Genomic DNA, 22,342 nt, shown 5'->3' with positions numbered 1-22,342 from the left:
CAAGTTCTCTCCAGCTTCCAATGGTACTTCCTTCCTTGCCTCTTGTCCAGGTGGGACAGGATGTGGGAGAAGAGGATGTCCTGCTGCTCTTGCTGCACTCAACAGCTGCTGCAATGCTTTCATGTCCCAATTAGCACCACTTAAAATATTAAACATTTCAGGACTCTTTGCTTCTTCTTTGCAAAATGTCAGTCTCCTCCTGTTTCTGTCCTTCAAGTGTCACACTGCATGCCTGGCCGAGAGCACTCAGAGTGTCACCATCTCACTTCACTGGGGCTAGAATCTCCCCCTTGCTCTTTGCATAGCAAAGATGAAGAGAGGTTAAAGAGACACATTAAGTAACTAATTACCATGCTTTAGTCAACTTTCTGAAACAGCTCTGAAAATAGTCATTTCTACATTAGTATTGCTACTAGTGTGTGCTGGGGGAAGTTCAGGAGCAGCACGGGAGTGGGGAGAACAGCTGGGCTGCACCGAGAGCTGCTGCAGCTGGGCCAGGGCAGAGCATAAGGCAGAATGCAGAGAGATGGGGAGGGAGGAGAGATCTGCTACCCAATGTACAGGGAAGTGTGATTTCTGTGAAGATGGCTTTTCTTAGTGAGACATTTCCAATGAATAGTATACCGCTTATTTCTGACACTGAACCCTGAGAAGAAAGACTAAAACATTCAAATAGGGGAACTTTATACAGCTTTGGATCATATTTTTCAGAATTTGCATCATGTTGTGGCTATCTCCTTATATCGGGTGCTCAAACCAAGACGTTAAGGTTAGTAACCGAAAGGTTAAAACAAGCACCACTGGACAGAACAAGTAAATGCTTACAGGAATGCAGCAAAGGGCCAGCTCTCTGTGATGATTTAAAACAAAAAATTCTCCCCTGGATCACGGCACTAATAAACCAGACCCGGGCAGGTAGCAGAAAAAGTTGCACTACTTCACCTTTTCTCTGGCCTGCACACCCGTCTGTTGCAATCATGTGAGGCAGCGTCATCTCTGCAATGTAAAAGCCTCTGGAAAGACTAGTTTTACTTGATGAACCAACAGCAGTCACTCACCTACGGCTAAATTCTCACCAGTTGTTCTGTGCAGTGTTTTTCCCCAGGTGATCTGCCTGCGAGTCCACTGGAAAAACCTGTGGTGAAATACTAGTGGGAAAGGCACAAGGTAGCTTTCACCTTGTTGTAAGTGTCAAGGTCAGAACTTTATTCTGCCATGCAGTTTATCTCTGCAAGCTTTGCTGAGAAAGTAACCACCTGTGCTTTTGCTCATGAAGATTTTACAATGTGCCAAGGTGTCTCAGGAAGAAAAAAACCCACCGCATTTGCAGTGAGAAAGTAACCTGATTTTAAAAGCAGTAAGGGAAGTCTAGGTTCTTTGGTCGGGTGTTTCCATTGTTTTATTATGGAATAGAAGGGGACTGACCCTCAAATGCCTGTGAGTTTTTGCAACTGTATAGGAGAACCACATTCAATAACAAACCTTATCCTCCCTTGGATTTTTTTTTTTCAAGTCTACAGAGCTTACTGTTTCATGTTATTATTGAATTTGTCTGTCTGCATGGTGGCAGCCCTTAAGAAAAGCTACCAAAACTTCTCGAAAGAGAATGTACATGACCACCACTCACACATTGTTTCCTTTGTCCTCTTAGTTTTGATCATTAGGCTTGTGTGTGGCCTCTTACCTGCAGAGGCTATAATCACTCCATTCCCTTTTGGCTTTATTTACCAGATTTTCGTTTTCATCTTTGTATTTCCCAAGTACATCTTTCTACTTATTTGAAAGAGTAGAACTTGACCACTAACTAGGCACATCCACAGGAGTTACAAAGAATTAAACTATAGCAATGTCAGGACAAACAACTAAGCTGCTGCACTGAGACCAGTATGTATGGCCTTGAAGAGTTATGTGCGATGATCCAAAGAACAGCAACATAAACTACAACCAGAAAAGAAAATCCACACAGAATTAAAACTTGTGGGACTATGGAAGACTGGATAGACGTTTCCCTGAAAGTCATGGCAGAATTGTACTAGCTAGCAAATTAAGCTGATAAAATGAAAATAATAAATAATTAAATGAAATTTCCTCATGGGAAGGTAGGAGGCAACAAAATACCGGTTAACTACTTCAGTAGTTTCCTGCCAGAATACAGCCCTGAATAAATTACTTTCACCTTTATTCTAACTCCAATGCAGCACCATGAAGAAAGCTGGAAGGTCTCCTGCCAGTTGCACAAGACCCAGGTGCATCCAGGGACATACACTGTGCCAGCTCAGCAACCCTGTCCATGCTTAACAAGGTTCACTGGGGCCAATGTAACAACGTCCTGTGAAATAGTCAAAGATCGTCCTACAGCATGCAATGGAGAGCCTATTAACAAGTGGTGGCAGCATACTTCAGCAATGTATTTAAACATAACAAAAGGCTAAAAATGACCAGTGTACTGACTGGTTCTTTAGACATATCAAATAAGTGACTCATTACTGGATCTAGCCACATGTAAAGGCAACAGAACAGGCAGTGCACTTACTGTCCAAAAGCACATTATCCTAATAATACATTGGCCTGCAGCAGCCTCCTTGTGCTATAGTTTTCTACTGGATGTGCGATCTCAAATTTCTGAGATAAATATTTGCTGTGTCCACAGTCATTTCTTAGTGAACATTTGAAAGAGACTGGAGGAATGTACTTATGCAAAAGCTTAGGCTCAAACTAAGACCGCCTCAACTAACTCAATGTCTCCCTGGTGGTGTTCACTAAGTATAAGGCTTTTATACCATATCTGGGGAAAAACCAAAAACATAACTCCCCTTTTTAGCTTTTGATGTATGATATCAAGTGGCTTGAACATCATGTAGTAGCCATAGGTGTCTACTTGATGGTTTTTTGTGCCTTTCAGATAGCAAATACCTGAAATGTGCTTTCAGGTACTCTCAATCAAAATACCTTTGCTGATCACCTGTCTAGCAAACACATAACAGACAAGAACCACAGGTTATTAAAACAGATAACTCATTCCATGCTCTATTTCAGCTCAATCCTAAGCAGTCTTGCTCAGCACAGCGCTGTGTCTATTAATGCAAAGTATAGGAAGCAAGGTCCAGATCTTCAGAGAAACATCCATATAATAAAGTACAAGTGCATAAAACTAATGACATTGTGATTATATAGACTCTCTGTATTCTTTGGAAGCAATTTACATTTAAGACTGGAGGAAAACCACATCTGACATCAAGACTGTATGGCTTACTTCCAGAGGTACATACCTACAGATGCCAGAAGTGGAGCTTCCACTAGTTTTCCTCCCTAAATGCTTTCTCACAGAGAGCTGCTCTATGGCTAATGGGTCTTTCATGTCCCATTTAGTTCCCAGACTCACCAACAAAAAAAAAAACAAAAAAAAAAAAAAAAAAAAATCAAGATTTTGGTCTTTTAGCTTGATTTTCCATCTTCTCTCCCCTGCCCTGCCTCGCCCCCCCAAAAAAATGGAAGACTGGGCAAGGGCTGAGGAACCCCACAGGCACTGCTAAATGGCTCCACCTTTGTATCGAGTAATCTCTTCAGTCATTATCAGCTTGGACCAGATTCAGGCATGCTGCAGAGAAAATAATCCATAGATCTTTCTCAATCCATTGAATTATCCACCAGCAGTTATCAGTAGCTGAGACAGGGATAAACATATTTGAAAGACCATTGATTGCAGTTCTTAATTTTTATTGGATGTATGTCAGCATGTACAAATACCTATGTTTCTCCATGAAATAAAGCTTTGATTAAACAGAAGAGCTATTTTAAACTAATAATAGCTCTCCGCTGGACTCCAGTGACACCTACCGGTAAATAGAAAAAGTTACCAACATTCCCTGAAAATATAGATGCATTCGTCTCTGCATCTGCCCATAGAATCACAATTTTCTTTCCCAGTTCAGGCTGAGAACCATGCTACGATTCAGTGTTATAGTTAATGAAACATTGTGTTTATTTTTCAAAATAGGATTTTGACTCCTTCTGATTATTAACTGCTTGGAACTGCATTTTTATCACTCTAAAGATGACATCAAGTTGTACATTTTGCTATTGGCAGAAGTGCATTAGAATAGTCCAGTTGATTTTTGGCATACACTGGGACATGTCTCCAATTATTTCCTTAGTCACTTCATTAATATAATCATAATCAACCAGCAAATAGTTTAATACATCTTAATTTGCTTTCAATTGTATGCATTTTAGCACGGATTCCGAAAGTTAAAATCTCATCACCAGTAGCACAACCAGCTGAGATCACGGTTCTGCTTCTGACAAATCCCTGCTGTTTGTAGTGCTGAACTGGTTTGTCACAGCTGTGTTAGTCTTGTGGGTCATACAGATATTTCTGAACATAACTTCAGCCAGCAGTTTGTAAAAGAACAAATACCAATAAGCTGCCAAAGAGACACATGAGAATTACCATTTTTTTGGTCCGTTAAGTGTTTCGTACCTTCTTTTCCTGTTAAACAACAAAAAACTCAACTTCCATGTCCTTCCACTATGAGATTTTATAATCATGAGATTTAGAGAGCTTCTTTATTTCAATGGCAAAACAGAAGGAATAGCCCATCTCCAGGACCATGGTTCAAATAAGGTACTTCCAGTGACCTTTTAGAAAAAACTGAAACAAGCAGCTCTTTTTATGGTGGATATACTTATAGTTGTCACAATTCTATATGCCTTTCTGATCAGATAATGCATCCAAGTGTAACCAATCTCCCTTTTAGATGCTTAAGATATTTTGTTTAGGAAGAGGATATTCTTGTGCATCTTTCAAGTTATCTACTACAATTCCTTAAAAAAAAAACACCACCCCACAAACATGACATAAGGCTTCACACACAGAAAACTGATGTAATATGCATGATGTGCATTCAGAGACACAGCAGCTGGAGCATGCAGAATGAATGGAATAAGCAAAAGCAGCGCTACTGCTTCGTGCAGCAGACTCAGTTATCCATCTACCATCCGTGCTCCACTGTGTAAGCTAGTTCTGCATATTGGCAGGAGTTTCTGTTGAAGCCAATTTGTAATCAACAGGTTTTTTTCTGAGGTTGACAGGGAAATAACATGTACAAGGTTTTAAACCACAGTCTTGCCAAACAACTGGCAATAAACATCACTGATAGAGGTCTAGCCATTTGCATTTTGTTAGGAAACTTTGCCCTTACTACCTCTGCCAGGCTTAGAGTTGTCTCAGTTTCACCTTGAACACTGAGGCACTGTCAGATATAGCTGAACAAAGCCACATACCCCAAATACATTTTTCAACTCTTTGTCCTGCAAATCTTTCCTTCAAGAAACTGAAGCTTCCTGTCTGAAAGCCTATTTTTGGTAAAGTGCCGGTCTCCAGAGCAAACTCTCCCAAGGCAACAAAAATACTGTATGGAAGGGTGAGGAAGCATGGCAATGAGCACCCTACATCATCCAGCAACACAAATCAGCACAGCTCGCAAAGTATCATCTCAGGCATATCAAAAAATGCACAGATTTTTCGAGTACCAAAGTTGAAAAATTGCTCCTGACAAAGAATACAGATCAGGCAGATTTGCACAGGCAGAATTTTTTCTAGGTTACCGGAGAACAGATCAAAACAAGTGTAAGGCAGCTTAGTTCTGTGATTGAATACTTGCCAATTAAAGTGCTGATCCCAGTATCCAGTAATAAAAACTTCTAAGCAACACTATAAAGAGAATAACTTATAAAAAAGTCTACATTTCCTTTAGAAGTCAGGCTATGAATCAGTTAAGCGATAGTTAAACATTTAGTTTTACAAACATGCCCATAATGTTGGTTTTACAAACCTCTGTACATAAGAATGAAAAGATGTTGAAGAAATTGCAATATATTGCAGTTATGTTGCAGTTCAAAGATCTGGTGAAAAAAAATGTAGTTCTTTGTTCTTGAACTTGCATGCATGGATGCATCAGACTTCAGCAGAGCAGAACTACGCATGAGCTCACGGAAACTGGATGTTCAGACATTACTCCCTAGTACTCTGCATTCAGCCCCTGGGTTAAATGTAACTTCTCTGAAGCGCACAGTGTCAGACAAACTGGTAGGAAGTTGTCATGGTGACAAGAAAATGCATATAGAAAGAGATGCATATAGAAAGAACCAGCCCATTAAAAGAGACTTTGTAGTTACACCTTGACTAAACAGAGATTCACATAATAGAATATAATTATTCTACTAGTATTAAAGCTTCTTGTAAATTAGATGTTAATTTCTCCACACGTGGAACAAAAATATTTAATTGAAATTGAGGATAATCCATCCAGCCCTTTGTCAAAAATAAGTGAGAGGCATTTTTCTAGGCAAATGAGGGAAGCCCAAGTCACCTGTTTCTAAGTTTCTATTTAAATCCAGTAGTTCAAATTTCCCATTATTTAAAAAAAAGAGACAAGCCAAAAGCTATCTTTTATGTGAACAGATGCCACACTGTCTTCTTGAAGCTGCAGGCTTGAAGGCGGATTTGTCATGCAGCTGCAGAATGAAGTCAACAAGTGCACTCTGTTCTGAGGCTGCTATTCAGAACCTTTTGGGTAGCAATGAAAGATCATATCAATTTCATGCTGGTTTTGCTCTTCTATAAAGAGATGAGCAGCAGCAGACAAATCATGCTTAGATTGCAAGGGAGGAAGACATGTAAAACTTCTTAGGAAAACAAGCTATGGAAGATCCAGTCAGTACTACTTTTACAAACACATCTTTTATTTTGGGGTACTTTTGGTGTCATGGCACTCCTCCTGTAACAGCCCCTGCTCTGGCTGAGTTACAGACATTGAGCTCCATGTGCAATTAAGTACCACATGAATAGAGCCCCTGTATTTCTACTGGAGTACAGATTTTACATACATCGGCCTCTGTTCCTGTCAGCAGCACTTCACCTACAGCCCACATAGGTTCTTGGCATTGTATTTTGCACCTGACATCATTCCCAGTTAAACACCTGAACTGCAATCCATCATCTTTGTTTTACAATATGGATCTAGTTGTAATAACAAGAGAAGTTCCAGCTTCAGATTAGAAATACCTTTTCAAGCAGGCAGGGGAACAAGTTGCCCAGAAAGGCTGTGCAGTTCCTGTTCTTGAAGTTTTTCAAGACCTAACTGGATAAAGCCCTGAGCAATCGGGTCTGACCTTAAAGCTGACACTGCTTTGAAAACGAGGTTGGACAAGAGACATCCTGAGGTCCCTTCTCACCACTATTATTTTATTATTCTATGATGAACTACATATGCAAGTAAGCACTAAGTGATCCATATGCTTCTTGAAAATGTGGCATCATATATATACACATGCTAATAACTATACATTAAAATATATTAACTTCAGCTTTCTATATTAGCTGCTTACAGTAGAGCCCACAGGATACCTGATTCTCTGTAACACCAGTGCTGTAGGTTAGGATGGCTGCAGTGCATGAATAGAAAATGCAAGTCTCAGCACTCACTGGATTATTCAGATCGATAGAAAAAGAGTGCATGGTTAGACATTGTTTCTGCAGTATTCCAAGGAAGGGAAGATAAACAATTAATAGTCATTTGGAGGTGCATGGATTGCCTTTGTTCTGCCACTAGTTAATAGCAAACCCTAGTGTTGAGGGTTCTATTTTAAAAGTCTTGGAAACAAAACTTGGTAAAAAGGAGTTCATTTAATAGATATCAGAATGACCATAAACACAGTCAACCATGCTGAGGTAAGAACTTATAAAATTACATAAAAGCAAAGGCACAACACAGCTAGAAAAGCAAGCTCTTGCAATGGAGTCTGTCAAAACCCAGTTACTGAGCTATGTCATATTCATGTCCTAAAGAGCACTCAGCAACCTCAAACAGCTACATTCGTACTGATTTCCCATCTTTCCTGCTGAACTCCAGGAACCTAGTCTGTATTTTTCCCCACAGCACAAGGAAGTTAGCGTTAAGCATGCATGCTAGTAGCTTTGATTAATGTAAAGTGCTCTCAAATCGGGAACTTGGACATAAAAGAACAGGACTTCAAGATGCAACTGAATCAACTGTCTCTGGTTAAGCAGGTTTGAAGTGTAACCTCATAGCAACTCTGACTTAGTTGGTGGCCACACCTGTACTGCAGGCAGGATGTTTGTGGCCTGAGCCTGCACATTCAAACTTACTCTTCATCAGCCAGAGGACTGTAAAAGCCAGACCTGCCACAGCGTCTGCTGCTGGCAGCCAGCATGGCATATGAGTGCAAACCAGTGTGACTCCAGCGAGGCTGCTCTCATATCCCTCTGCAGGAGACACTTGAGAAGGTGAAAGGCAAGCACAGATCTTCCTCTGTGCTCATGTTTCATTGTACTCAGACATGTTACAATCAACATTTACCCTTCTGCTTGTTGATAAGTTATGAGTCAGGAGACTCCAGCATATTCTTTCCCAGAGAACAGGGATAAAACTAACAGATCATTTCACTGGCAAGATAAACAACCAGTCTCCCAGAAAACATCTATTCCACAAGAAGCTAGAGGCCAACTTTGTACTACTGATCACAGCTACCTGCTTGTTTGAATACTCAGTTATATGTTTATGCTGACAGATAAGAAGGAAATAATATTTTACAAAAGTATTACACTTCAAACCTGCTCAGCTTGAGGCAGCTCCATTCAGTTGAATTATGAAGTCCTGTTCTTGTATGTCCAAACTGAGATGATTCTGAAGCCAGAAAGATTTAACATGCTACCATAAAAAAGGTTGCACCACATCCGACTGTAGATCCATCTAACCCAATATCCTGGCTCCTGTCTAGGGAATAGCTCAAGAACAGGGCATGTATGTAGCAGTTTACAACTGCTGCATGAGGGCATCAACAGGCACTGCAACCTGCCACCCCTGCCTCTGAGCACCCTGTGCTCAAGGCCAGCTCAGCTGCAACACAGAGTCAGGCTGATGTGCAAGAGCTGTGAGAAGCCCCATCAGGGCTTCCTCTGCTTCAGGCTACTTTTAACTTCAGACCCTTGCACTGGTCCAGCTGAGCAGGTCTAAAGTGCAACCTCTAATCCTGAGCTATGCTGTAGGTAAGCCTCACTAAATGTAACACTAAATGCCTTAATGATCCTGACTCAGCTTTCATTAGACCTTCAACTTGCCTTACTGCTATAGACTTGTCTAGTGATGACTGTGACCAATCCTGGTTACTGTCGCTGGCTCTTCTCTGCTCTCACTGCACAAGCTTAGGGGGATTGTGAGCCCTGTTGGTACCACCACTGCCTGTCTTGCTATCATCCTCAGCTCCTGGCTGGCCTGCCTTGCAGAACAGCCCACTATTGCTGCTCCCTAATGGCAGTATCTCTTTTGAACAAAACAGGAAACTTTATTCTAACATATGCCAATTCAGTAAAAACTAAAGTGAACTGGAAAAGTCCTTGATGAATGCAAGTCTCCCTCCATCTTCCAGGTCCTCCTCCAAGCTGCATTAAGAAAGCATAAAGTACAAGCTCCTGTATATTCTAGGCACAGAACAATTTAGGACAACTGGTGCATAAAAGCAATGCTTAAGAAAACAAACAAACAAAAACAACAACAAACATAATAAGAGCGCTTCTGCAGCTTTCTTTACACATCTACTTGCTGGGAAACCTGCTGCATGCCTCCAGCACCTTATATTAGGAGGCTGATTCAGTAATCAGTAGGAAACAGAATTAACAGTAAAGGCAGTGATATTCATGCAGTGCAATTTACCACAAGGCATCTGTCTGTACATGAATTAGTATTTTCCTTAATTATCTGTAATAGGAAATCCCAAGATTCTCAGCTGGTCCTGTCAGTTAATATTAACTACAGACTTAGAAAATGATATAAAAATAGAAAGGAAATTGAATCCTGCAGAGGCAGCAGTAGCACTTTACAGGGAATGCAAACACAGCTTCACTGGGAACTGCTGTATTGGCACCATTGGTCCCACTACTATATAGTTTGCCAACACACAACACAGTTCAATACAATGCAACATTCGGCTAACTCGTGGTTCTCAAACAGACCAAAAGTACTACCAGATATAGGAAAAGCAGTAAAAGCAGCAAGTCTAGAGCAACCCATGATGACTGGCTGCCTATGCTCACCTTTTAACACACAAGAGGTTGTCTTTTCAAAACACTGAAGATTTGATCATAAAGGTGATGGAGTCCTGCAACAAACTGTGTAAGGTGTACTCCTGATTTTGCCGACTTGAGGAAATCCTGCAGATGCTGTTGTTTAACAAAAAGTGACCTACTTTTCCATGTATCAGACCTGACTGTCTAATAGCCAGGCACTTGCTACAAAAGATGGATTTTGAACCTAGCAAGCAGGGACTCTGGGGACTTGTGCTAGAGTACGATAGCTGCTCAGAGACATTAGGTGGTCTCACCAGAGGCTTCAGAGTACAGCTGGCACATTCCAAGGACCACATGACAACATCCATTTGCAGTTGCACATTTTCAAGATCATCAAATAGTTATCAAATACCACAACTACAAACATGGTCTATAGGCTCCCAGATCAGCCAAGCATACGTGTCTTTGCAAAGTAACAGCTATAGAAGACAGGTTATACAGCATCTTGCAGAATGTCAGTCCTTCTGCACAGTTGTAGCTGTAACTATCATGGAGACAGGGAGCAAAACCCAGCAAAGCAAACACTTTGTCATTACTCTTAGGCAAAAGGAAAGCATGTAGTTTTTCCCACATCATTCCTCATTCAGTCTGTTTAATCTGCTCACTGTTCCTCTGGTGTTTCACATCCACATCCATCTTTCCTTACCACATTCCTTCTCCTCCTGTCCTACTTCTGTATTTTCTACCTTGGTCCCTCTGACATGTTTAAGAGAAGAAAGGACAGGCCTAGAGAGGATGGCACAAAAACCACAACTACCCTATTTCTCCATCACTGTGTTTAGTTTCCATCCAGCTAGATTCAACTGGAATTCAGTTCTTTTAAAGGGAAGCATGCACAACCAAGTGAAGAACTAAACTAGGCTAAGGGTTTTGTTTCCTCCTCACAGGCAAATCCCAGCAGCAAGAGACTATCTCAGTGCACACCACCACACACAATGTGACCACATTGCTCAGCTTCAAACAAGCCAGTAATTCAAATTAAGCTTACACCTTCCTGCCCAACAGCCCTCAGGGAAAGCATTCATCACCAGATGACTGCAGCTTAATCAAACATTACTTTACACTTAATATATATACGTGTATATATATATACATATATACATATATATATATACACACACATATACACATATATATACATATATATATATATTATAACAATACTTTCCTATGTTAATCAAAAACTTTTTTTTTTACCTCCAAAAGACTCCCATAAACATTTGATTTCTCTTTCAGGAGAGGAATCATCTAAAGTAATTATGTTTCAAAAGGGAGCACAGTCAGTCATCCTCCTCCACAGAATTGCATTTGCAGTCATCTCCTTATAAAGGGTATATTGTGTCATGATAAATTTGAATATCTAAATCCACTGCTTGCTCCCAGACTCTGCAGTTTTATAATTTGTGGCTTGGAAAATGTCCACATAGGTCCTACCATAAAACCATAACAGTTCCAAGTATCAGTGGGAATTACATCTATTCAGCAGGTTTGAATGGCTGTTTGTTGAACCTAAGAGTTAGTCTTTCAATAGGCCTTGACATGCCAGAATATTACTGCCTCCATTGTTTGCAAGTGTATGCCTCTATATGAAACCCTGTACCTATTTAATATCTACTTGATAGCTCACAATACATCAGTAATTAAGCAGCTTTAAGGCATTTGACTATAGAGGCATTTCTACACCAGGAAAGAATAGTTGTTCTTAATTCAGATTAAAATAGCTACAAAAACAAACCAACATGCTTTCAGCTTAGGTTTCCTACACACCTTAAATAAAGGCTACAAGGCAAAGTTAATACCCAACCTGTCATTTCTTAACAAGTATTTTATTGGTTTTCTTTTATACTCATCACCCTACCTTGGAAAATAACTCCACATGCAACCTGAAGTTTTACTAGATAAGACAGTTGTGTCTCTTCTATGATCTTTTTGTCTGTCAGTGCAAGACTGTTCATTCTGACACTGTTATGACAGAGCTGATTTGATTTGGTGTAATAGAGCTTATGTGCCTGAAGAACAGCAATGAAGCTGGTGAAAGGTCTGGAGCACAGGTCTTATGAGGAGCGGTTGAGGGAACTGGGGCTATTTAGCCTGGAGAAAAGGAGGCTGAGAGGACAACTTATCGCTGTCTACAACTACATGAAAGGAGGTTGTAGCATGGAGGGTGTTGCTCTCTTTCTCCCAAGGAAGAGAGGAAACTGCCTCAAGTTGCACCAGGGGGGGTTTAGATCAGATACTATGAAAAGTTGCTTATCAAGAAGGGTTGTCAGCTATTGGGACAGGCTGCCCAGGGAAGCAATTGAGTCACCATCCCTGAAAGTATTTAAAAGACACACCAATATGATGCTTAGGGACATAGTTTAGTGGTGCCCTTGGCAGTATTAGGTTAATGGTTGGACTGGATGATCTTAATCTTTTCGAACCAAAACAATCTATGTTTGTGCAAGGTCAGAAAGCTGTATCACTACAGTGCCTGCTGCCTCAACTGGTGTTTCAACATAGAGCTTCACAACACTCTGTCACATCCATGCACCATTTAGGGCTTGCACAACCAGTGTTTAGCTCTCAACTCCATGCACAGGGCATTGGAGTCTGAAAGCACAAGAAGCAAAGCCAAGGTCCTGCTCTGCCAAGGATCCTTGGCTTTGTGATAGGAGAAGACACCAGAAAAATGTTTCCCACAAAGCATAAGGCTTTAAAGCTTTCTGAGAGCAGGCGAACACATCACTTACAGAGGCATTGCCTCCCTAAGGGAAGCACCAAGAGCCACTGGTGCCCTGAAGGCCTTTGCCTTTAAAAGGTTGCAAGGATTGAAGAAAGGCTCCAAGAAAGCTGGAGAGCAGCGTGAAGGCCAAGTGCAAAATAGTATCCTTTGAGATACACTAGCCTGACTTACTAGAAAGACTGGTCATTTAGGTTGAACATTAATTCCTATGACTGTGGTTCCATGACAAAGAATTTGTCATGTAAATAGTATACAAAACATTATGAAAAAAAACAGTTCCTTGTGAGGCAAAAGTGATTTAACAACCAAATGCAGACAGCCTCTAAGAAGAAGAAAGTGCAAAAACATTAAGGTTGTGAGAACTGTGAAAGTAAGAAGGTAGAAAAAGAGTTTCCTTCTTAATGGCAGGATCCTCATCTACACTGATGCAGAATAAACTTACTTGATACGCAAGTCCTACACTGAAAACATAATTTTATCTCCAGAAGGCAAGAAGAGGATATAATTTTCCTTTCTTGCACCTTCTAGAGTATATGGTGGAGTCAGACAGGGTTGACTAAATAGCTTTAAATGTCTCCTATAACGCAGAAAAAAAAAACCCTTTTCACCTTTCTAGAAGAACACAGACTTTTGTACAAAGAAAGAAAGACAGGTCCTCTAAACAAGGCTGGGATTCAGGCTGCCTATATTTCTCCTATGAACTTCCTCAAGAGTTTTACACAACTCTTATACACTGCATGCCCCATTTCTGAACTAGAAAATGAAAATACCATTTTTGTATTCCTGCCTTCCTTCTGTGTGGTTTTAGATGGGAGGAAATCCCCTTACTTGACAGTATGAGAACACCAACCTGCTAACCCTTGCAGTCTTTTACAGCTTCTCACTGAAAATAATTCATTCAGTGGTGAGAAATGTTGCACTGCAGCAAAGAAACTTATTAGCTCCTTTTCTCAGTAGCCTGCTTTATGCACCTGACCTGGCAGGCCTCCCTGGTCAAGTGTGGTAGCGCCTGACTGATACAACAGGAGCCGTCACATTTGAGTTGCAGTGTAGCCCACACTGCTCTGTTACAAGCCTTTGACTTCTCACATTTTTAAGGTAAGACAAAGTCAAAATGCTCACATTGTAACCTGGTGTTACATGGCTTATCCAGTCGTTATTTTACTCCTGGGATTTGACAACAGTGGCTACCTCAAGCACAAAATAAAATAGAAATCTTCATTAAAATAATTGCCTTGTAACTGCTTTCAGAAGCAAGGATTCCTATGAACTATAATGCATTGCTAACAGGAGCATTAAAAAAAAAGTTCATATTGAATAGAAACATAACCATTGAAGATACCTGAAAGCCATAAATATCAGTTCTATAATTGTTAAGCCTTATTGCAAGCACTAGCTGCTCCCCAAGGGACAAGAAGATAGGTACAGTAACAAAGCTAGCAACTAAGTGTGATCAAGTATCCAGGTTATCCAGCAAGTTGTGACAAAGATACAGGTCTAAGATGAAACCAGAAAACAGACCAGCAGACAAGGTGTGGTTCAGTAAGAGCAAACAGGTCAAACACAGCTCACTAAGTGCCCAGAAAACCCACACAGACAACACTAACCTGAAATGAAACCAGACAAGCAGTCTGTAAATGATAATAGCCAGACAAGACTAACACTATATTAAAGAAATGCATTCCTAAAGCAGAACTCAAGCAGTGAACACTCAGAACTGAGTTTAAGTAGAGCTCCTGGGCCAATGGGCAGAGAGTGTGTGGGTGGGGGTCCCGGATGAGATTGATTAGTGCCATTAAGGCCTAGTCAGTCAGGGCCCTGATACATTTAATTCATTTATCTTAGAAAAAAACGCAACATGATTTTTCAGACAATGCACAGCTACACAAACACTTTATTTGCATACAGGAAGGATATTTTTGAAGAATTGTACCACCTCAAGCAGGTACCGCAGGAGTACACAGTACATCGCTCTTACAATTCAATTTTCAAGTGATTGTTGGCACAGCTGGCTGTGCATGACTTGTGATCACAGCATGTGATCACATTCCTCACAGCCTTGTGACAGCTCAAAACATTTTTCCCTGCCTGTGCTCACTTGCAGCCATTAGGTTTTCTGTTGGAAAATGGCAGGAGCCCCACAATATGTGCCTTGGATCAATGTGGCCAGTTCTCTTTCCTTCCAACTGCTATTTTAAAGAATATCCCAAAGTGCCTTGCAGAACACACTACACATATGCTTTCCCTGTATCAGGGATCTTTATGTATCTAACACAGGGACATCCAAGAGCACAAGGTGGTTGCAGATTCTAGACTATTATCTCCATCTATTTTATTTTAGTGTTTTGTTTAGGTTTAGTGTGCCCATGCCACATGCTATTGTGCTGTGCAGAGAAGCCAGTAGTAGAACTAGAATGGTTAACATTACTGAAAAAGAATGCTCAACAGGAGCAATTAGCTGGGAAGATATGTACCTATGTCTCCATTCTGCATCCACAACCCAAACCAGCATCTCTGCATGATGCTCATTGTATGGTATTGACATGCTCTCTGTTCTCTCCCTGATTCAGAGTAGTCTTGCTCTGTTGATAAAATGAGTAGAAACACGAACAGCCTCATGTCTATTTGATCTGACAGCTTGTTGAAGTCCAGCTTGTAGAGTGTAAAAAGTTCCCTTCAGGAACTTGAAAAGAAACCATGGTGAACTTAATTCTGGCATGAGGAATGTTTGGTGTGTATTTCAAGCTTGTGTGATCAAATTGCAATTTTGAAAGAGATGCCTTTTTTTTAACTTTTTACCTCAGCAACTCTGGCAAGAAAATCCAAAAGAACAACTAAGTAGGTACTAGTAAATCAGCTACTCCCAGGGGAAGCAGGAGTGCTTTTGAACTGTCAGAGCCTTGAGCGAACTAATAGGCCTTAACTACCCTGACTGGTGTCACCTGTTTCCTTCTGCCCAGGAGCTCTATTTAAACTCAGCTCTAGGTACTTGCTTCCTGACTGAGTTTATCTGTGGGAATGTTGCTGGTGTGCAGTTCTAGCCCTGCTATATTTCTGTCTTTTTGGTCTTGGCTTTGTTATTTTGGTTTGTTTGTAGATCTGCTTCCTGAGGCATCTGGCTCATGTTATCCTTAGTAAGCCTAATCTTGATGTAGTTTTTCAACTTTATTTCAAATCTGTCTCATTGTCTTGAGGGGCACATATGAGGATTTGAACTATTAATGGCTATCCCTTAACTCGTCTTGTTTGTGTTCCTCAGGTACAGCAGGGCAGCGCCTGGCTGGTGTAGGATCCTGTTCTTCTAGCTGTATTGCTGTGCCTGGTTTCCAGTCCCTTGGGGGGCTGCTGGCCCTTGCCGTTTCCTGGTACAAAGCTTTTTGTATCAATTTCACTTTATGAAAATCACACTTTAAGGACTGTTTTATTACAGTTATAAATGGATGGCACTAATTTGATGAGTGTTATGAATGGGCTTAGTTTGATAAAACTTCAATTGGTGATGCATGCTTAAAAACATCTTATGTTGAAAGAGCTGGATCCTGTGACATTGTTTACCATTTCTGCTATTTTTCTAGGGGTCTTTAAAGACTACTTCAGGCTATTGTGGAGCTATTTTTGTGGAAAACACTTCATTTTCATTTAAAGCCTCTTGTTCAATTGTGTTAATAATATATTAGGAAAGATTTCTTTATGTTTATGAAGCTATTTTTCACATTAGAAATCACTGTTGTGTAATCTGTTCTTGATTCTTATTTGAAACTGCAATTGTTGTTAATCCTTTTCCTACGTATTGAATATTAATTCTGTAGTAATCTAAAGCAATGGTATCCACTATCAAGTGATGACTAAATGAACTATTTTTTTTCTCCTGTTACATGCACCACAGTAATATCCTTAGACTGGGAGAAGCAGTTTTAAGGTTCAGATGAAGGTAGTGGGGCTCACTAAGTGACAAATATGGAATAGGAACCACTAATGTATGCTAGTCTGATATATCTAAAAATTGTTTCTGGTGAATGTAACTGACAATTGCTTCTACTGTTTGAACTAAAGTCAGAGCTTTTGTGATCAAGCCCTGTTTAGGAAAGGATATCAATGTTCAAACTTAGTTTTTCATCTATTGGTGTCTCTTGTTATAGCTCTAGTTTCATGACAGTGCCCCAGGCTTCATGATTGGTGGATGAGCTGGCACTCTCTTTGCTAATTAAGCAGTTTAAATTGGACAGTATGGTAGTATTTTATGAGAAGGCCTAGAAATGATTGTTGATGCCTACTGTGTATTGCAGCAATGGTTCTCAGCCTTTCTGTGCTGAACCAGACTGTCCATAAAGGTGTAATGAATCTTACTGCAGCTCCCAGCTGAGGAACTTCCTTAAAGTGTGAGTGATTAAAGATAGTGTTCCTCACTGGTAGTTCATGCTCCAGCTATTTTTTATGTCCAAGCTCTCTTGATCAGTACTGTAAAAATAGTTAGTCTTTTATCTAACAATTAAGAAATTATTTTGCTGCATGCTTCCTCTTGCTATAATCAAACTGATAAGGTGGCTAGGAAAAACATATGTGATCATATGATATCGTTTTATAGTAGCTGAGCCATTTTTAAATGCACTAGAGTAGGTGGCTTAGAGAAGTAACAGAAATAGTATATGTGTCTCTTAAATTTCCTGGAGATCTACTTACTGATTAATCATAATCTGACAGATAATCAAATAATTTTAATGAATAGTAGGTGAGTCATGGATAACTTGCTTTTCAAGAATTACTCAGACCAAGTGATAGTAGGGGAATAAAGAAGTATACAACTGAGATTATATCAAATATTACTTCCAAAGTAGAATGAAGGGAGAGAAGTTTGAGAAACATGGACCTCCACAGAGAAAGGACAGGTCCAACAGCAGGACATTACTTTCTATAAATACAGAAGATTCTTGTATGTCTTTCTTCACAGCTGATAACAGAAAAAAGGAGAGAGGTGATTGCAGAGGATGAGATCTAGAACAAAAGAATGTGTGGGCAAGAAGTCTTTCTAAAGACCATTCTTTGTTAAAATTCTTTTTGCTGTGTCTTATCTCAGAAGGTAGTTAATCTTGCTGTGATTGCATTTGTTTGAACAATGTAACTGAAGGAACAATGTGCACAAACCCATTTTCATTGTTTAGTGCTCAACAGACTGTGTTAGACTGCAAACCAGTTTCTGAAGTAGTTCACTAAGTACCACCAAATCTCCCCTTAATCCTATTTGTATAAGAAAATACCTCCATTCTCCTTATCTAGCTTCTAAAACCAGAATGATGCTATTTTTAAACTAATTTACAAATAACCAGGTCAACATCTATTTAACAAACCAGCTGTATCTGAAATAGCTTCTGTATATTCTAACACTGGGAGTGGACCTTTCTTTAACTGTTGGTTATTTTTCAGAGCAAGTGTCGGCTTTTCCAAATGTTTTTAATTCAGCTAGTGTGTTATATGCAGCAACATGCAGTAATATGCCTTTACTCTGGGCAGGAAACCCATGTTTCCTTGTTTTCACCTTATCATTGAGTAATGTTATCCTCTACAACTGAGTCTTCCTTCAGTAGCTAACAAACAGTCCCTAAGCTTGTGCCAAATACTGCAGTGAGAGCTTTTTAAAGGTCTTGTTACAAAGTTTGTACACTTGTCAGCTTACTGGGTGTGCAAAGGACTCTTGAACACAAAATTAGATTGTGACTGGCAGATATGAAACTCTGAATTATTCTGCTAAGAAAAAATAGCTTGCTTTTGTGATTTTTCCAATCTCCTACAAAGCTAAGTATTTATTCTTCCATGGACACTGAAAAATATCAAAATTAAGAAAGCAAGAGAGGAGAATGAATGAGAGATACTACTTGGGAGAAAGGAAGAAATGCAGGCTGGGAGGAAAATGAAAGAACAATTAGTTGGGTGGGGATGAGAACTGAGTGAGATGAGAAATGTGAGAAATTACTTCATCACTGAGGTAATAGTTATAGTGCAACAAGAACAGCATAAGTTGGGTAACCAAACTGTTGCTTCAACTCTCAAGCCTTCACATAGCACTACATAAGTAAGCCTGAGTGTAATTTTTTGAGGTCATACTACTTACTTTAATTTCTTGATTTCTTCCAGTTATACTCACAATTCATTTTCAACTGGACTCCCACCCTTAGTGTGACATCTTCTGACCTGGCAGATTGGTACAGATGATACTATATAGACTGATTCTTCATATACTACTGAAAGAATGCACCCTGCTCCAGTGCTTACCATCATGGCATTTAACATGTATATTCAGGGGTGGTTGAAGCTCTTAAGACTGAGAACTTAACTGAGAGATTTTGCTTTTACCAGACTATGCTTTAGTCCCATTCAGTGGACTATAGCCAGACCTCTAAGGTTTGAGTGCTGTAAATTATTCACTTACTTAGCAAGGAACTATATTAGTCAGTGTAATGGGAATATCAATACTTTCAACAGCAATGGGGCCATTAAAGCTAACCATACCTTAATCTACCACTCATATAAACACCATTCAAATCAATATGACTTAGCATATGCTTTAGTTTTAGTTACCATAAGCATCATGTCCTTATCAGGTTTGACAGAGGTTAAGTGACACCGGTTATATTAAGTTATCACGCTGGTGTTTAGAGACATGCAATCTTATTTTATACCTTTTTAACTATAAACTCTTCTGGAAACTTGTCCACTTTTCAGAAACTAGTTTTATTAATGGAATTTCCTTTAGAAGTCAATTTAACATCATTTGTTATGTCAAGTTAGAGCTCACATTCAGTTTTTCACCTGCCTTTCAAGGAAATAGCAATTTCTAGGCACAAACAGAAAGGAAGGAATCAAAGGGATAAAACAAAGGAAAGCAAACTAGTAGTGGGGCCTGAAGGTATTAAATCTTATTTAGAGTGATGAGGAAAGTAATATGATCAGCATTTGTATTAACTTCTGCTGGTTTCAAATGTCTGCTGGTTGCTTTTAAAGATATTTCATACAGATTTTTTTTGGTTTTTTTTATAATTTATTTACAGAAAACTATTTTAGAAGTTTTTTCTCTTTTATGGGTGGTGGGAATGAGGAAGATGCCTCCTCCCATTCTGCTTCTATGCTGCTTTATAATAGGGATATGTCTTTGCCTGAGCAAAGCCTGGAAGGGATCTTTTCCATTTGCCCTGGATGTTCAAAGGCTGTTCTTGTCTAAGTGCAGCTGCTCTTCCAGGGGAGTCCCTTCTTTGAACACATGATTGTTATGACAGACTTGCTTCATAAATTTGTAATCCTCTCACATACATGTTATGCCAGAACCATTAGCAAGATCAACATATTTGGTGTCACTATATATTCCTTATAAAAAATACTTTTGATTGGACTTATTAGCCTCATCACAGCTCTTGCAGCTTATTTCTTTCTGTCTAAAGAAAAAAAATCTGTAACAAAACATTCCTGAAATGGAGCAGTCTTTTATTGTCTAGATACATTAGATAAAAAAATGGAAAGATAACTAGCAAGAGACTTGTTGTGACATTTCTTTAAATAAAAAAAAAAACCCACCCCAGAATTTGCTTTTCATATCACTTGAAGACATAATCAGTTTTTGCACAGGCAAGATTATCCATTCTCTGACTAGCTCTAATGTTAATGTTCATGCAGTTTACTTTTAGGCAGTACGCTTCCTACACACCACTAATGAGTTTTAAGATCCATTAGTCTGTTATGTATTATTGATTTCGAGCATTACTGATTAATGCTCTAAGTGGATTCATTTCTGCTCCTAGAGAGTAAAGGACTGGCACTTCTTGTCACTGTTGTTAGATGAATGGTGTATTACTGCTTGCTTTAGCCAGTTCCCTGCTATGTCTCATTCCCTTCCTCTGCTCATCTGTCCCCTGTGCCACTGTACTGCTCTCCCCTTTACTGTGTTTTTTTAATACTCGGTTAAATTTAGGTACCTTCCATCTACCTTCTATGGAAGAGTAATTTGTGCTAAGCTTTGGAAAGTACAAGGCAGTACAAAAATGGAAAACTCATGCATGTGCAGCAGTGTTTTTTCAAAGGTAACAGGGTGGTGTTTAATGTTCCTTGGTCCTTTCACAGCCTGACTCTGCCACTGGCCATGAGCCACTCTGTCCCTGGCTGCTCTGGGGACCACAGTCTGCTGCTGCCACCGTAGAGGCTCCTCAGTCCTGCAACAGCTCCTCATCCCACCGCTTCCAGGTTCCAGATTCTCTGAGGTGCCCGCATATGTGGGGTCACTTAGTACTGGAATTCTTGTTTCATTCGGGGCAGTACGGTGCACTCTGGGTTTGTGACCAAGCCCTATACAACCAGATCCAGCTCTTCAATGTCTTTAATTCAAAGGTTACAAACTCTAGCTCCTTTTATCTTTTTAACTAGTAACTTATACATTGTATGTGTTCCTCTAGCTATTACCTCCTATTCTGCACGTCGGAATTAATTTCATGTTGGATACATAGACTTCAGTCACTAGTACCTCTGTTCAGTACAGATTCTTTGGGGGCATGCTATTCTACAGGTGACTGGTAGTTTGCCTTTTGTAGACCACAGACATGTTGTTTGATATAGTATTTAACTCATCACCTTGACTTCTAGGTACCTCACTATTTTTGTAGTATGGCTATAATAATAGACTTCATATAGTATATAATAGACTTCATATTAGGCTGTCAGCACTGATTATCTAAACCATATTTCAAGGTCAATTTTTTAAAGTAATTAAATGGTATTTTGGGGAAATCTTAATACCAGGTTATCAAATGCCTGTAAGATTTATTTGCTGAAGGTAAATTCTCAAAAATGAGAATGCGTCACCTCCATCTGCTGTGGCAAAGAGAAATACAAAGATCGCATGCCTATGTAAACAAAGGCTTGGGACTTTGATATCTAAGTGCAGATGGTTGTAAGATAAGAGTTGTAGAATAGAAGTTTTAAATGTACCTGGTTCCACATGTCTTTGTGGTGTTTTCCTGTTAGACTTTATCACCTAACAGCCATTATTTTTCTGTAAGAAGACCTGGAGCCAAGCACTATGTATGAGGTGGAGCAGAAAGTTCCTTAGGTGGGGGCAGGTTTTTGAGAAGATTTCCTGATGGTAAATATCTGTGAAGGAAGAAAATTAAAATTAAATCAACTCAGTAGTATCTATCTTTTGGTAAATAAATCAGTGTAAATTTGAATCCTGAATTCAAACAGTGTCAGTCTCCTGCCTCATACACTGCTAACTCATTCTTTCCTTGGCACGAATACCTTTTATTATTACCCATCACATAATGATAGTACATTATGTAGCAGAATGGGAAGAGTGGTTATTATCAGATTTCTTTTAGCATTAACTTTTTCACCTTCTTGGTTATCTCCCCAGCTTCTGGACCTTACAAGAGATTTCAGAATACACAAGAGGACGTATAAGCACCCTGTTCTCATGTAAGTGGCAACCCATG

General features: G+C 39.6%; 2 protein-coding genes across 6 annotated transcripts in view; one reads left to right on the top strand and one right to left on the bottom strand.

Annotated features, from left to right (window-relative positions):
• WAPL (WAPL cohesin release factor) overlaps positions 1 to 22,342 on the bottom strand; it is a 144,591-nt gene that overhangs the window by 73,258 nt on the left and 48,991 nt on the right. The window contains exon 3 of one of the 2 annotated variants that reach the window (XM_065067746.1): positions 21,840 to 22,001. The exons of the other annotated variant lie outside the window; for it this stretch is intronic. The gene's annotated coding sequence lies outside the window, so the exon portion shown is untranslated. The remainder of the gene's footprint in view (positions 1 to 21,839; positions 22,002 to 22,342) is intronic. 2 annotated transcript variants of the gene reach the window in all.
• Positions 15,877 to 22,342, top strand: part of OPN4 (opsin 4) — a 44,829-nt gene continuing 38,363 nt past the window's right edge. For 2 of the 4 annotated variants that reach the window (XM_065067767.1, XM_065067773.1), the window contains exons 1-4: positions 15,877 to 16,006; positions 16,132 to 16,237; positions 19,002 to 19,069; positions 22,264 to 22,325. The gene's annotated coding sequence lies outside the window, so the exon portion shown is untranslated. Of the gene's footprint in view, positions 16,007 to 16,131; positions 16,238 to 19,001; positions 19,070 to 20,978; positions 21,116 to 22,263; positions 22,326 to 22,342 lie in introns of all 4 variants that reach the window. The other 2 variants (XM_065067768.1, XM_065067769.1) reach the window with 2 other exon arrangements.

This window comes from Columba livia, chromosome 6, assembly GCF_036013475.1.
Source record: "Columba livia isolate bColLiv1 breed racing homer chromosome 6, bColLiv1.pat.W.v2, whole genome shotgun sequence".
In the NCBI taxonomy this organism is placed as follows: Eukaryota; Metazoa; Chordata; class Aves; order Columbiformes; family Columbidae; genus Columba; species Columba livia.
Note: the sequence above shows the minus strand (reverse complement) of the source record. Positions and strands in the feature narration are given on the sequence as shown.